Source organism: Marmota marmota, unplaced genomic scaffold, assembly GCF_001458135.2.
Source record: "Marmota marmota marmota unplaced genomic scaffold, marMar, whole genome shotgun sequence".
Lineage (NCBI taxonomy): Eukaryota > Metazoa > Chordata > Mammalia > Rodentia > Sciuridae > Marmota > Marmota marmota.
The window spans coordinates 20,507,228-20,524,728 of record NW_025999949.1 but is presented as its reverse complement, the minus strand read 5'-3'; positions in this window follow the sequence as shown (position 1 = coordinate 20,524,728).

Genomic DNA, 17,501 nt, shown 5'->3' with positions numbered 1-17,501 from the left:
CGATGTAGCAGTGTCCCTGTAGCATGCTCTTTTTAGGTCTTTAGGGAATAGACCAAGAAGGGGAATAGCTGGGTCAAATGGTGGCTCCATTCCCAGCTTTCCAAGAAATCTCCATACTGCTTTCCAAATTGGCTGCACCAATCTGCAGTCCCACCAACAATGTACAAGTGTACCCTTTTCCCCACATCCTCGCCAGCACTTGTTGTTGTTTGACTTCATAATGGCTGCCAATCTTACTGGAGTGAGATGGTATCTTAGGGTGGTTTTGATTTGCATTTCTCTGACAGCTAGAGATGGTGAGCATTTTTTCATGTACTTGTTGATTGACTGTATGTCCTCCTCTGAGAAGTGTCTGTTCAGGTCCTTGGCCAATTTGTTGATTGGGTTGTTTGTTCTCTTATTGTCTAATTTTTTGAGTTCTTTGTATACTCTGGATATTAGGGTTCTATCTGAAGTGTGAGGAGTAAAGATTTGTTCCCAGGGTGTAGGCTCCCTATTTACCTCTCTTATTGTTTCTTTTGCTGAGAAAAAACTTTTTAGTTTGAGTAAGTCCCATTTGTTGATTCTAGTTATTAACTTTTGTGCTATGGGTTTTAATCCTGCTCAAGACATAATATGCTTTTTAAAACTAGAGAGCCATGAGCTGGGATTGTAGCTCAGTGGTAGAGTGCCCACCTAGCACATGTGAGACACTGGGTTCCATCCTCAGCACCACATAAAAATCAATCAATAAAATAAAATTATGGTGTCCATCTACAACTAACTAATTTTTAAAAGCCCTAGGGGGCCAGATTTTTCAGTGTTTATGGATAAGTTTTAATAGTTTTCACTTTGACTGTCATATGTACACCAATATCTATATTTTCTCTTTTTGAAATACGTTTTATTTGTTTGTTGAGCATTGTCATTTTTGTCTGCATGTCTCTTAGGCTTTCTCTGTTTCCCTGGGCTGCATTCAGTATAAAATCTTCAGATCCATCTTTCCATTCACTAATTTCTTCCCCAGGTATATCTAATCTCTGATTTAATACCTACACTAGTTTTAATGCTATTGAATAACTTATTTTAGCTTTATTTTCACTTTGCAATTTCAAAAGTGTTTGTGCATTTTTTTTTGTAATTTTTAATTTCCATTGTTTAAATTTTTCTTGTTCCTTTATTTGTACAAGCCTATAAGAGTTAACCATTACTGGGTTTTTTGTTTGCTTTGAGTCAGAATTTCTTTTGGCAAAAGTAATATGTTCTAGAACACTTCTTATTTGCCTCCTCTAGACATCAACATATTGCCCGTCAACAGTTGTATTGTATATTTTTCAGATTTTGCTGGTAGTGTGAACATAAATGTCCCTTCCTCCCTCCCTCCGTCTCTCTCTCTCTCTCTCTCTCTCTCTCTCTCTCTCTCTCTCTCTATTTTTTTCCTGGCACACACACACACACACACACACATACATACACACACTTACTCAAAATTTGATTTCTTAAGGAAACAACTTTTAATTCATCCAGATCACAGTAGAGAGAGATAGCTATCTTATCATCTGCCAAATTATTTGATAGATTGTTTGTCTGGTACACATTCCTAAAAACATGGCTCTTTGAAGCCCTCATTATTGTCTATTGCTATAATTTCCATATTTCCTGTTCTGTGGTGCATGTTGAAGTACGGGCCTCTGAATCAATCAATGGTAAACTTAACAAAGGCAATAAGATTTCAGACCACATGCTTAGCTTTCTTTCTTTCTTTTTAAAATCTATTTATTCTGCTTTATTGTAATTTCTATTTAATGTAATCATAAACCTTTTTGTGCTTTCATTTTTTTAAATTAATTTTTTTATTTATATGTGACAGTGGAATGCATTACAATTCTTATTACACATATAGAGCACATTTGTTCATATCTGATTGTATACAAAGTGTATTCACACCAATTTGTGTCTTCATACATGTACTTTGGATAATAACGTCCATCATATTCCACCATCATTTCTAACCCCATGCCCCCTCACTTCTCCTTCCACCCCACTGCCCTACCTAGAGTTTGTCTATAAAAGACAATAAAATCATGGCGTTTGCAGGTAAATGCATGGAGTTAGAGAAGATAATGCTAAGTGAAGTTAGCCAATCCCCCCAAAAAAACAAATGCCGAATGTTTTCTCTGATATAAGGAGGCTGATTCATAGTGGGTTAGAGAGAGGGAGCATGGGAGGAATAGACATGCTTAGCTTTCTACATTTCAGTTATGTCTTTATTTCTGGTTGTTAGCAATTTATATCCCTGTTATTCCTTTAAAAATAAGCATAGGTATATATTTGACACTATTTTTGTTTCGGCCCTATTAAATTTTTTTGCTATATTTAATAGAATAAACTAAATGTTGCCTGAAATTCATGTTTCCTACTCTTTGAATCTTATGGTCAAACAAGATGATAAAGAAATCTGTTTAGACATTCAATTCAAATCCATATTTTATTTTAGACAAGTCAGTGAACACACCTGAAACTCAAAGGCCTCTATATAAAAATGGGAACAATAATTCTTGTCCTCTATATTCATGGGTTTTTATCAGTGCAAAATGATAAACTATATGCAAAGATACTTTGCATAGTACAGAGTGTAACACAAAGAAAAAGAAATCTTGTAACTCAGTCTTTGATCATTTCATAATTAGAGACATATTGTCAAATCTTAATTTTCCTCCATATAGTTTAGAGTGTTAACTTTATCTTGAGATTAAATCTGCTTCAACATTCATATGATGCCTGACCATAATTTAATACCTTACTGTCCTTGTTTTTAAAACCGAAAAATTAAAATCACCTACCTTTTAAGGTTATTTGAGGAGTACTCACGCTAGTACACACACTCTCTTTAGAACAGCACTATCCATGCATGTAGGGCTGCTTCCCAAACAGTTACAGCCCCATGATAGGGTCATGATAATTTAGAAATGGAAGACAAACACCAGATATTTTTAAAAGAGCTTGACAGCCAATAAGTGTCCATTAAATCTAAACATAAAAATGGAAATGCTTTTTTAAGTCATCTTATTTCATTTTATATGATGCCATCTTAATTTTTCATTTTGTAAAAGACTTCTGATCATTTTATACAGATAACTTGAGAAGCACTGATTCAGAGGCTGCTCCATAGAAATTGCTGTGCAACCACAATCACTTGCTATTACTATTACAAGTGAATGTAAGAATAGCTGTAGAATAGTCTCTACAATGGTATGACAAGTCCTGCTGCAGAGGTTTTGATAAAAAAGAGGGCTGAGGTGGTTCCTTTATGAGCTAGTGATTCCTGAGAATCACAACAGATCCACACCAAGGCACATTATAATGAAAATGCCCAACATACAGAATAAGGAGAGAATTTTAAAAGCCACAAGAGAAAGGAATCAGATTACATATAGGGGAAAACTAAATAGGGTAATGGCAGATTTTTCAACACAGACCCTGAAAGCTAGAAGATCCTGGAACAACATATACCAAGCTCTGAAAGAAAATGAGTGTCGACCAAGAATCTTGTACCCAGCAAAATTAAGCTTTAGATTTGAAGATGAAATAAAATCTTCCACGATAGACAAAAGTTAAAAGAATTTATAGCTAGAAAACTGACACTACAAAATGTTCTTGGAAAAATATTCCATGAAGAAGAAACAAAAAAAAAAACAGCAATGAAAATCAGCAGAGGGAAGTAGTACCTAAAGGTAAAACTAATAAAACAAGAAAATCAAATCAAGTTAAATAACAAAAATAAACAAATATGGCTGGGAATACAAACCATGTCTCACTAGTAACCCTGAATGTTAATGGTTTAAACTCACCAATCAAAAGACATAGACTAGCAGATTGGATTTTTTTTTTTTTTTTAAAAAGACCCAACAATATGCTACTTCCAGGAGACTCGTCTGATAAATAAAGACATACACAGACTGAAGGTGAAAGGTTGGGACAAATAATACCACTCACATGGACTGCGGAAGCAAGCAGGGGTTTCCATCCTCATTTCAAATAAAGTAGACTTCAATCCGAAGTTAATCAAAAGGGCCAAAGATGGATATTACATACTGCTCAAGGGAACCATACACCAACAAGACATAACAATTATAAATATATATGCCCCAAACAATGGTGCAGCTATGTTCATCAAACAATTTCTTCTCAAGTTCAAGAGTCAAATTGATCACAACACAATAATCTTGGGTGACTTTACACACCTCTCTCACCACTGCATAGATCTTCCAAACAAAAGTTGAATAAAGAATCTATAAAACTCAATAATACAATCAATAACTTAGACTTAACTGACACATATAGAGTATTTCAACTTACATCAAGTGGATACACTTTCTTCTCAGCAGCACATGGATCCTTCTCTACAATAGACCATATACTATGCCACAAAGCAACTCTTAGCAAATACAAAAAAGTAGAGATACCACCATGTATTTTATCAGATCATAATGGAATGAAATTGGAAATCAATGACAAAATAAAAAATAAAAATTACTCCAACACCTGGAGTCTAAACAAAATGCTACTGAATGAACAATGGGTTGCAGAAGACATCAAAGATGAGATTAAAAAATTCTTAGAGATAAATGAGAACATAGACACAACATATTGAAATCTCTGGGACATGATGAAAGCTGTTCTAAGAGGAAAGTTCATTGCATGGAGTTCATTCCTTAAAAGAAGAAAAAGTCAACAAATAAATGACCTTACTTTACATCTCAAAGTGCTAGAGACAGAAGAACAAATCAACAGCAAAAACATTAGAAGGTAAGAAATAATTAAAATTAGAGACGAAATCAAAAGAAACAATTGAAAAAATGATGAAACAAAAAGTTGGTTCTTTTAAAAAATAAATAAAATTTACAGACCCTTAGCTATGTTATCAAAGAGAAGAAGAGAGAAATCAAATTACCAACATACGTGATGAAAAAGGTAATATCACAACAGACACTACAGAAATACAGAGGATAATTAGAAATTATTTTGAAAACTTATACTCCAATAAAATAGAAGATAGTGAAGGCATCGATGAATTTCTTAAGTCATACAACTTGCCCAGACTGAATCAGGAAAATATACACAATTTAAACAGACCAATATCAAGTGATAAAATAGAAGACACCATCAGAAGCCTACCAACCAAGAAAAGCCCAGGACTGGATGGTTACACAGCCTAGTTCTACAAGACATTTAAAGAACAACTAATACCAATACTCTTCAATTTATTTCAGGAAATAGAAAAAGAGGCAGCATTTCCAAACTCATTCTATGAGGCCAATATCACCCTGATCCCAAAACCAGTAAAAGACACATCAAAGAAAGAAAACTGTAGACCTATATCTCTAATGAACATAGATGCAAAAATTCTCAATAAAATTCTGGCAAGTCAAATACAAAACATATCAAAAAGATCATACACCATGATCAAATGGGATTTATCCCAGTATGCAAGGTTTATTCAACATAAGGAAATTAATAAATGTAATTCATCACATCAATAGACTCAAAGATAGGAATCATATGATCATCTCAATAGATACAGAAAAAGCATTTGACAAAATACACTACTCCTTCATGTTTAAAACACTAGAAAAACTAAGGATAATAGGAACATATCTCAACATCGTAAAGGCTATCTACACTAAGCCCTAGGCCAACATCATTCTAAATGGAAAAAAAAATTAAGGCATTCCCTCTAAAGACTGGAACAAGACAGGGATGCCCTCTTTCACCACTTCTATTTAACAAAGTTCTTGAAACACTGGCCAGAGCAATTAGACAGATGAAAGAAATTAAAGGGATACATATAGGAAAAGAAGAACTTAAATTAGCACTAGTTGCTGATGATATAATTTTATACCCAGAAGATCCAAAAGCTCCACTAGAAAACTTCTAGAACTAGTAAAAAAATTCAGCAAAGTGGCAGGTTATAAAATCAACACCCATAAATCAAAGGCATTTCTGTATATCAGTTACAAATCCTCTGAGAGGGAAATGAGGAAAACTACCCCATTTACAATAGCCTCAAAAAAAAAAAAATACTAGGGAATCAACGAAAGAGGTGAAAAATCTATTCAATGAAAACTACAGAATCCTAAAGAAAGAAATCAAATAAGACCTTAGAAGACTTTAGAAGTGCTGGGAAAACTGGAAATCCATATGCAACAAAATGAAATTAAACCCCTATCTTTCACCATGCACAAACCTCAACTCAAAATGGATCAAGGACTTAGGAATACAACCAGAGGCCCTGCGTCTAATAGAAGAAAAAGTAGGCCCCAGTCTCCATCATGTAGGATTAGGCCCCAACTTCCTTAATAAGACTCCTATAGCACAAGAATTAAAATCAAGAATCAATAAATGGGATAGATTCAAACTAAAAAGTTTCTTCTCAGCAAAAGAAACAATTTGTGAGGTGAATAGAGAGCCTACATCTTGGAAGCAAATTTTTACCACTCACACATCAGATAGAGCACTAATCTTTAGGATATATAAAGAACTCAAAAAGCTAAACACACACACACACACACACACACACACACACCCACAACCCAAATAACCCAATCAATAAATGGGCCAAGGACATGAACAGACGCTTCTTAAAAGAGGATATTCAATCAATCAACAAATATATGAAAAAATGTTCATCATCTCCAGCAATTGGAGAAATGCAAACCACAACTACTCTAAGATTTGGTCTCAGTCCAGTCAGAATGGCAGCTATTATGAAGACAAATAATAGGTGTTTGCAAGGATGTGGAGAAAAGGCACACTCATACATTTCTGGTGGGACTGCAAATTGGTGCAGCCAATATGGAAAGCAGTATGGAGATTCCTTGGAAATCTGGGAATGGAACCACTATTTGACCCAGCTATTCCTCTCCTCAGACTATACCCAAAGGACTTAAAAATAGCATAGTACAGGGACATAGCCACATCAATGTTTATAGCAGCACAAATAATACAATTATTAAACTGTGGAGACAACCTAGATGCCCTTCAGTGGATAAATGGATAAAAAGAATGTGGCATATATACAAAATGGAATTTTACTCAGCAATAAAAGAGAATAAAATCATCTCATTTACAGGTAAATGGATGATGTTAGAGAAGATAATGTTAAGTGAAGTTACCCAATCCCAAAAAAACAAATGCCGAATGTTTTCTCTGATATAAGGAGGCTGATTTATAGTGGAGTAGGGAAGGGGAGCATGGGAAAAATAGATGAACTCTAGATAGGGCAGAGGGGTGGGAGGGGAAGGGAGGGGGCAGGGGGTTAGAACTGATGATGGAATGTGATGGACATCATTATCCAAAGTACATGTATGAAGACACAAATTGGTGTGAACATACTTTATGTACATACAGAGGTATGAATAATTGTTCTATATGTGTAATAAGAATTGTGATGCATTCCGCTGTCATGTATTTAAAAAATAAAACCATTTTTTTTTAAAAGAAACCAAGGAAACCTGATAATCAGAAAACAATATTCTAGAAAGAAAGAAGGAAGATTCCCCTGGGACGTACTGCAAGACAGAAGAGTGTAGAATGGTGTCTATAATTGCTTGAAGAAGATAATTATATTATTACACAGTGTTGTCACTGGGGGAAATTAGGTGAAATATCCAGAGGGTCTCTTTGTACTGTTTTTACAACAGCCTATAAATCTATGATTATCTTAAAATAAATTTTTTTAAATTCATAAACCAAGAGGAAATCAACAAGTTTGATACATTTATGACATATTTATCATGAGATAAAGTCACGAAATAACAGTAAGAAAAATAAAAGGAAACCCATCACTAAATATCACACAGATTTAAAACAGAAGATAATAAATTTAAAAAAGAAGAAGAAGAAAAGATGGTAGGGAAGGCTCCATTGTAATACATTTGACAGTTTGGATTAAAACACAAGCTAACATAGCAAAAAAAAAAAAAAATAGCAAAAATGAACAAAATGCTGAATTCTTAATTGAAAAAATTCCACAAAGACATCTAAAGGCCCAAATTTCTCCATTGGTCAATTCTGCCAAATATTTAAGGAAAAGAAAGAGTTCAATCTTAAATTTTTCCAGAGAATAGAAAAATAAGAAATATTTGCCAACTTGTTTTATGGGTCTAGCATGACCTTAATAAAAAATCTGACAAAAATCATGTAAGAAAGAAAAATGAATTGTAGGCCAACATCTCATGAGTCTGCCTGCTACACAACCTAAATGATGCAGTAGAAAATTAAATGCAGAAGGATAAACACAACTCAAACTGAGTTGGTTTCAAGAATGAATGCTGGTTGAGCATTTGGGATCACAAATTAACAAAAAGTAAAGGATAAAGCCCATTTGCAGATATCAATAGAAATATAAAAAAATTAATAAAACTTGTCACCAATGATAACATTTGTAAATAAAAAGAGAGATGTCCCTAATTACACGGTAAGGATAAAGCCAAAATATAAAAAGCAAATAAATAAATAAACACCTGATTTAATTTATGGTTAAATAATTCTGCCAAAGTGTAGCAGGAAAAATGAATAGCACCTCCAATTAACATTTTAAAAATATCATTACCTATTCAATAAAACAAGAGGTATAAGGATCAAAAAGAATATTAACAACATTATGCATAAACAATAAACAACTTAATTGTGTGTATGAAACATCCAAAAGAGTTCTACAGATTAAAAGACAAATATAATGACTGAATACAGCATTGTTGGATATGATGTGATATATAAAATTCAGTCAAGTAAGTTTGTACTTCCTAGCAACAAATAGAAATTGAATGTTTAAAAAAAGTCATCCATGATAAAAGCAAAAATTCTACATACCTCAGACTAAATTTAACAAAACTCATTCCCTACTGAAAAATATTATTAATACTTATTTTTAAACTATCTACATAGATGGAAGCATATTTTTTAAAATATTTACATAGATTGAAGTAACTTAGTGGGAAAATTTACAGCCATAATGAATAGTAAAAAAATTTAGAGATGAACTCAGTGGATAATTAATATTTTAAAACATCAATTCTCCACAAGTTGATTTATAGAACTAGTTGAACTCTAATTATAAACCCCAGGTAGCTATTTCTGTGGAAATTAGCAAGATAATTTCTAAAATATACAGAAATTCAAAGGTCCAAAAGTATCAAATTAAATGTATAAAAAGAAAAATGTTGGAATGTATATGCTGCTCTAAAATCAAAACAGTATCAACAAAACACTAATTAAAACTACAATTTTAGCATAAATAGACAACTAGACCAAGAAAAAATAATAAAGTACCTAGAAATAGACTAAACATTTTAAAAAATTTTTAATATTGTTGTATTTTTTATACCTTTATTTTATTTATTTATATGTGGTTCTCAGGATGGAAACCAGTGCCTTACACATGCCAGGCAAGCGCTGTACCACTGAACTATAACCCCACCACCTAGACCAAACATTTTTAATTATTTTATAGCAAAGTATCATGGCTATGCAGTGGGAAAAATGTTTATGAAAAAAAAAGATACACTTCTTGCACATCAAAATTAGTTCAAGATATACCTTAGACTTAACCTAATTACACAGTATATAAAAGAAAACAGAGGAAAACCTTCATGATCTTGGGTTAAGAGAATACTTCTTATACATGAGCGCGCGCGCACACACACACACACACACACACACATACACACACACATAATTGCTAGCAATAACAAGAAAGATTGATGAATTAGATTTAATAAAATTAAAATTTTTAACTCATTGAATGACACAATTAAGGGCAATAATGCAAACCATTTTCAACCATATAACTGAAAAAGAACTGGAATTCAGAATATATAAATAATTCCTACAAATTAATTAGGCAAATATAATAAGCTTAATTACATCAATAGGCACTTCACAAATGAAGTTATACAAATGAGCAAAACAGCATAAGAAAATGTGTTCAATAGTATTTATCATTAGGGAAATGCTAACTTAAGCCACACCAAACTACTACCACTCTTCCACCTGAGTGGCTGAAATCATTTAACTCTTACATTGATACGTGTTAGAGAAGCAACGCAACAGAACCTCTTGTGCAATGTTGGTGATAGTTGAAGTGGACAAAGCCGCTTAGGAAACTGCAAGGTAATATCATGTAAGCTGAGAGTATGCATTCCTCGTGGCCTGGCAGTTTCAGCCCCTGCTAAATTCATAAAAACACATGCATGTCACACCAAAATACACAATATCAATGTTCAAAGGAGATTTATTCATAATAATTCAAAACTGGAAATGGATCCAATGTCCATCATCTTTAAAGGAGCTTAATAAATTGTTCTACATTCATATAGAACAATAATGGAGAAAATTATCTAATTTTACAAAGTAACCTAATGGGAAAATTTACACTCACAATAATGAGTAAAAATAACAATAATGATGAGCTCAGTGGGTGATGCACACAGATAACACCAGCTACCAGGCAGAAGGATTGCAAGTTTGAATCCAGCCTGGGCAACTTAGCAAGACACTGTCTCAAAATAAAGTAAATATGGACTTGTAACTTAGTCATAGAGTGTTTATCTGATGTGCAGAAAGCTTGGAATAAATCCCCAATAGTCTAAAAATAAAATTAGGAGAAAACAAAAATAAACATAAAAAACTCATACCATTTCTTTTATTCATATAAAGTAGCAAAAAATGTTTTAAGGTTATCAAAATAATGATTACTTTTGGGAACTGACTTGGTATTTGGGTAGGGGCAAGGGGAAGAGCTAGTTTCTTAAGAGGAAATACTGTACTACATATTTGATCTTGGAGATGATTACATGCCCATAATCACTTTTTTTCTTTTATAAATTCTCCAACCTATAGAATTAATAGCTGCACATTTTACATACAATAAACTTTAACTGAAAGGTAACAAAATAAATGTGTTTTATCATGTCTATCAATAAATATTAACACATATATGCCAAATGTTCTTGCCATTGTTCATTTAACATTAACAGTAAAGTACACTGTGACAGATATTATATTCCAAAAGATTATTGATGGACACCTGGATTCTGCTCTTGTCCAGCTTATTGCTTAATGGAGACAAGATAAAATATGAATACAGGGGCTGGGGATGTGGCTCAAGTGGTAGCGCGATCACCTAACATGCGTGAGGCACTGGGTTCGATTCTCAGCACCACATAAAAATAAAATAAAGATATTAAATAAAGATGTTGTGTCTACCTAAAACTAAAAAATGAATATTTAAAAAATATGAATGCAAATAACCATACAGGGCTGAAAGTGGCATGAAACATAATGGACTACAAAATGGAGCAACAGAAATCTTTAAGGAAGAGGTGGCTTTGAATTGAGCTGGACTTTTAATGCTTAGTAGAACATCAATCAGTGTATATAAAAAAAATGTATAGTAGAAAACAAAAGAACTTTAAAAATGGTAGAAGTGTGAAAATGTAAGTGGTGTGTGGGTGTGCAAACTTGTGAAACTTAAGTGATAATGTAAAATATGAACATGGTCTATGTGAAAACTTATGCATGGCTTCTCCAGTCCAGTTTGTGAATTAACTATTACTGTTAATATACCAATGAATTGAGTATCAAGAATTTGATATCTATTGGATAGTTTCTAGTAGCAAGATACAGACTAATTTCTCTAATTGCAATCGCAGGGTTTGGGCAATCATAAAGTGCACATTCATGTTTGGAAGGGAGTGGGCTTTCTAACTTGGCAAACTTGGGAATTAGTTACTTCTAACTGAAGAAATTAGAGGACAATTTTGCTGGAATGTGAGGCTTGTACCTGAGAGAAGTTGACAACAGAACTTGAATAACAGCTTGAAATTGCTTTGTGGAGATTCAGGGAGACTTGGCTGAGAATTCGATGTTATACTGATCATTAGAATTTGTTAATGGCTTTTGAGCAGGGGGTTTGACCTAGCAAAAGCCACATCTAAGAATAATTGATCTCATATTGAATAGAATAGATCTTCTCTGAAAATGCAGTGAATAAAGTCAGGGTGTAAGTGGTGATACGGAATTTTGATATATTTATCTATTCTTATAAGTTAAGAATCCAATGGAGATAAGTAGTCAAGGTAACCATGGCCAGGGCTCGATTTTTCAGGTGTCTTGCAGACCTGCACTCTGCCCCTGTCTTCCGGGATCTTCAGGCTTGACCTTGAAGGAGAAACCCCACCAAGTAAGGAGTCATATGGGTGCACAAGAAAACAGATTTATATGCATGCCTTGGGTCAGCCAGCAGGGAGGGGTTTTACAGTGTTTTCCAGAAACAGGCTACAACATAGGGTGCTTTCTCTGCTAAAGCTATCACAGAGGGTGTGTGTGTGTGTGCACAGGGAGAATTGTGCTGTCCTGGTAATGAGATAGGGCAGGGAGCAGAGGTGAATGAGGGAAGAACACATTGCTTTCTTATAAAAAGCTTCTTTATGCCCTCACCCAATTTTATGGCTGTGGCAAGTCTCCTGAAAATGATTTTAGGAATTGAATCCCAGGTCATCTTCTTCACAGTGATTCTTTTAAAAATTCTTGGAGGATGCTTTCTGTTCTCCTACAGTATAAGCCCCGGACAGTGGGCCAAAGTTGTTTTAAATCTCACTTGAAAGTTCTGGTTCTTTGCCTGTGAATATGTGCCAGGAGGAAGTATATTAACTTATGAGGTTGAGGCATCTCAGGGAGAACTGGAAGCAGGAATTTTTGAGAAGAGGTTTAGGGAGCAAGGTTATTAACCCTTATAACCTAGACCTTTTAGTACTACTATTGTATTTGTTGGTTGAGAGTTTTTGTTGTTGTTAATATATATATATATATATATATATATATATATATATATATATATATATATATATATATNTTTGGCTATATATATATATATATATATATATATATATATATATATATATACATTATATCACATTATATATATATATTTACTCCCAGCTCCTGGAAGTATTGACATCTGCAGTTCACAGGAGAATCCTTCTTCTCTGCTACTGCCCTCCAGGGAAGACGGGAACCTCACCCAAGGTTCTTATACTCAGTGACTGGTGGGTAAAGGAATGTAAGGTCCAGGATCACTTGCCATAATTCAGGACAATTCTCAAGGGCCATGATAGCAACAGAGCTCCCCATGGGTTGGCTGTGGCCCCAGCAGAGGCAACATTGCAGCCCAACTCCTTTGCCTAGTCCTGCTTTCTGCATCTCCCTTGACCTGCTAATCCCTGGAGAACTCCCCAGTAAAATTTCTTCATGGAAATTTCCATCTCAGAGTTTGCTTCTCAGGCACCCTGACCTGCGGTAATTAACCAGAAAAATAGGAAGTGGCTATGGAGATTTGGATAAAGAAGATAGCAAATTCTGTTTGGAGGAAATGAGACAGGAAAAGCTATATATGGAACATGTGATTTATGTTATATTCTGATGGATATGTGAGATTGTTCATTGGAGCAAAATTATGGAAAAAGAAGTAGGAAAAGAAGTCCTTGCTGCTATATTAGAAAGAAAGAGAATTTGAAGACTTGGAGACTAGAAGGTAAGAGGACATGTCTGAAAATAAATATTCAGAGAGCCTAAAGCTTTTCATTCACAGGACATTGAAATAATTAGGATGAGGAGAATGAAGGTTTGTAAATGGAAAGCCCTGAAATTCAGGATGAGTCACACACTAATTCAGAGAGAAGAAAAGGACAACAAGGGTTCATTTGTAGAGGAGTCGCATACAGGTTCTGCTCCCAAAGAGTGAGAGCAAAAACAATGAAGTTCTCTAAATCGAAAGACGATTTTCCTATGGTTAATGACCTTACACCACATAAACATCAGTAGGTTTCCAAATGCAATGAAGATAAATTGAATATTAAACAGGTGGAACAATATAATTCCAATATATAGAATATGTATTTTTCCTTCTGAATTTTTTTTTAATTTTTATTTTTAGTTATACATGACAGTAGAATCCATTTTGATATAATTGTAAAAGCATGGAATAGATCTTATTGTAATCAGGACCCCATTCTTGTGAATGTACACTGTGTGGGATTTACTGTGATGTATTTATACAGCCAGCTGGTCTGTGATCCCTAACAGAAGGGGGACAGAGAGAGAGAAGGAGAAGGAGAAGGTGAAACAGAAGGAGAAGAAGAAGAGAGTAGGAAGGGAAAGGGAGGGAGTGAGAGTGAACATGGCAGGGAGCTCCTCTTCCTCAGCTTTTCCCCTTTCCCCTGTGCCATGTTACCTCGTGGGCCCATATATCTTCAGCCCTGATGCCTTAGTAAGTAGTCAGCAAACTGGGTGCTCTGGAATTCAAACCCACATCATAAACTTGAGCTGGAAATCCATCTCTTCAGCTTACTGTCCTTTAGGCACATGACTTCTCAAACTTTCATATTCTTAATTTGTTGGAGATGGATTATGATGAAATTTTAAGAGAACATCATATGAAGTATGTTGTGTGCCAAGTGTATAATAAACACCCTGTAATGGCAGGCTTTGTTATGAGTTCTTCAACCAATGATCTAATAACCTGGGGAATAGCCTTTCACATTGGTGGACTTCAAATTTCTCATCTCAGTAGTTAGAAGCTGGCTCTTCTTCAATTATTGCCTTCTACCCTCTCAATGTTAGGCTCCACATATTATTTTTTCCCCAAAAAAACTAAACTAAAAAACTCAAATTAGTTGATCCAAACTCAATATAAAAGATGTAATCCATGAGCTCACTTTCAAGAGAGAGGTAAAGGGACTTGAAAGAGAACTAGGTGCCATTGACTTTAGTCCACGTCACAGATAAAATCTGCTTCAGAATTTTCTTGGTTAACAGCACACTGTTTTCTGAGATTCTGTGGGTACTAGATCTGCTGAATGCTTTTATTTATTTTTTCCTCCCTTACCAACTAATGTTTGTGTCCCTTGATGCTGGGTTTTGAGTTGGAGCTGTGAACTCTTCCTTTTCTTGGTATCTAGCTCCTTTCTGCAATCATTGCCATGGAGAGATGCTGGCTCAAACCTAATCCATGAATCCTGTTCCTCGGCTATGCTTACAGTGTCCTCATGCAGGGGTTATGAAAAGCCAATAGGCATCCAACCTTCCAACACATCAGCATGGCTTGGGTTCTATGGCGCCTCACAGACTGCACACAACGAGGAGGACAGCAGGGGAGGACACACTGGAATTCCTTCCAGTGCAGCTGGTACAGACTCATAGGATGTGTTTCCAGACTGAAAGGGACCTGAAGGCAGCCTGTTCCTAACTCCTTCAACTTCCTGTTTCATATATGCTAGGGATTAGGAGTATGTTTTAGGAAAGACATTCTACTTTGTATGATGGGGTTTCTTGATTCCTCATCAGTGCTTGGATTTCTGTTCCAGGTGTTTGTTGTTGTTGTTGTGTGTGGGGGGGTGGTGTGCACATGGGCCATTATTTTCTTTTGTTTACATCACAGAGTTTCTATTAAATTAGAAGAGTGCTTGGTATGTTGTAAGCCCTATGAGCTACTGAAAGCACATTAAGGAAGTGTGGATACTAACTAAATCACTACCCAAATTTTGGTTTTATCACTTATCCTCCCCTTCCCCTACTGTAGAGAGAACTCTTACCTGTTTGAAAGTCACAGAACCCAGAATCAGAAAGGGCAGGCAATTGGCTGGTTCTTCTGGCAAGATTTACATGACTTTGGAAGTTACTGTCCCTCTTAAGTCATGGTTCACTCATCTGAAAAATGAGATGAATGACAAGTCTTGGTGAGCTTTGGATGGGACTTCAAAAGTTTTGCTCATATTTAAAAAATGTAATAGGCATACAAAGTACTCATAATTTCACAATATTATCAATATATCAGAGTGTTCTGACCAAAAGTCCCTACCCTTCAGACCTCCGTCAGTAGGTATCCTTCCAAATCTGTATACATAAACAGAGAAAGAGACACATCCTCATTACTCATTGATTATTATCCTTTACATGGCTTCCTGGCAAGTATGTAGTGGTTTATCTGGTGAGACAATTTTGTCATTAATCAATGACCAGAGCCCAAAACAATATCTTTCATCCCTTCTAGTGATAGTCTTGTGAAAGGATAGTGTGAATGCCATGAGGGATATTTTTCTATTCACAAAGGAAAAGATAAACAACTTCAGATGGGCTCCTGAGTCCCATCGTTCCAGACACCACGTTGAGGAATGCTTATCACTTTAGTGGAACAAACTCCACCCAGATTTATGAGGTCAGTCTGTCCTTAGAGAAGAAATGCAATTGATTCATGCATAGCTCTATAATTTGTCTATCTTCCTCAAGCTTATCTTTGTGCATTTGTGGACCAATTTTTGTAACTGGACTTTCTTTTTCTTACTACAACACTAGAATAGAAGATAAATATGGAGCTGGGTGTGATGGCATGAGCCTGTAATCCCAGTAACTTGGGAGGCTGAGGCAAGAAGATCGCAGATTAGAAGCACCCTCAGCAATTTGGTGAGGCCCTAGAGAACCCAGTGAGAACCTGTCTCAAACAGACAAACAAAAATTTTAAATAAGGGCTGGGGATGTGGCTCAGTGGTTGAGCACTGCTGGGTTCAATCCCTGGTACAATAAATAAATAAATAAAGCAAATGAGTACTATGAATATAAACATATTGACTTTAGTCTCCAGAATGTCATCTTCTCTTCAGAGCTATCACTACTTTGTAGGTCCTGTTAATTTTCTACGTGGCAGAAGCTGGTTCTCTAGGACAAAGAACACTTTTATGGACATTTAAATACATTTAATTATAATGTTTCCCTATTTTTCTGCCTGTGGCCTGTGAATAGCTAAGCATTGTAAAGCCAGTTCCCTATTTGATGACTCTACCTCTACGCAGCATACTAGAGATACAAACAAGCTCTCCATTCAGGAGAGTGAGCTCCCTACCTACCCAGCATGATGTGGGCTCCATAGTATGGGCATTTCTGAATGCAGCAATGACTTCACAGTAGGCTCACTTATCCCTTTCAATCCTCTTGTAGAACAAGTGAGGAGTGGTTATTAGACAAAGAGACAAAGATGCTGCTGGAGTAGGCTGGGGATGTAGTAACCAGGTTATAATTTCTTTCAAGTCTGTAATGCCTCTGAGTATTCTAATACTTTTATTTCTGTGACTGACATGAACCTAACAATGTGGTCAGTTGAGTGACATAGTTCCATTTTTTGATAAAAATGTGACATGCCCAGAGTGTTAGTGCCATCTCATAGCCAGAATGTGAAACCTGTTTTCTGTCACTCAGAAATTGCACTGTCTCTAATTCTAGATCATTTCATTCATATAGAATGCATTCCTAACTCACCTTCAGAACTCACCAAAGTTTAGGAAAAATAACAAAATAACCCCCAACCTAATGGTAGGAAAAAATCTCAGCACACTGGAGAAACAAAATGCTATTCATTCTATCACATATTATTCATCATCAACTTTGTCCAATGAGAGATTAATGAGTAA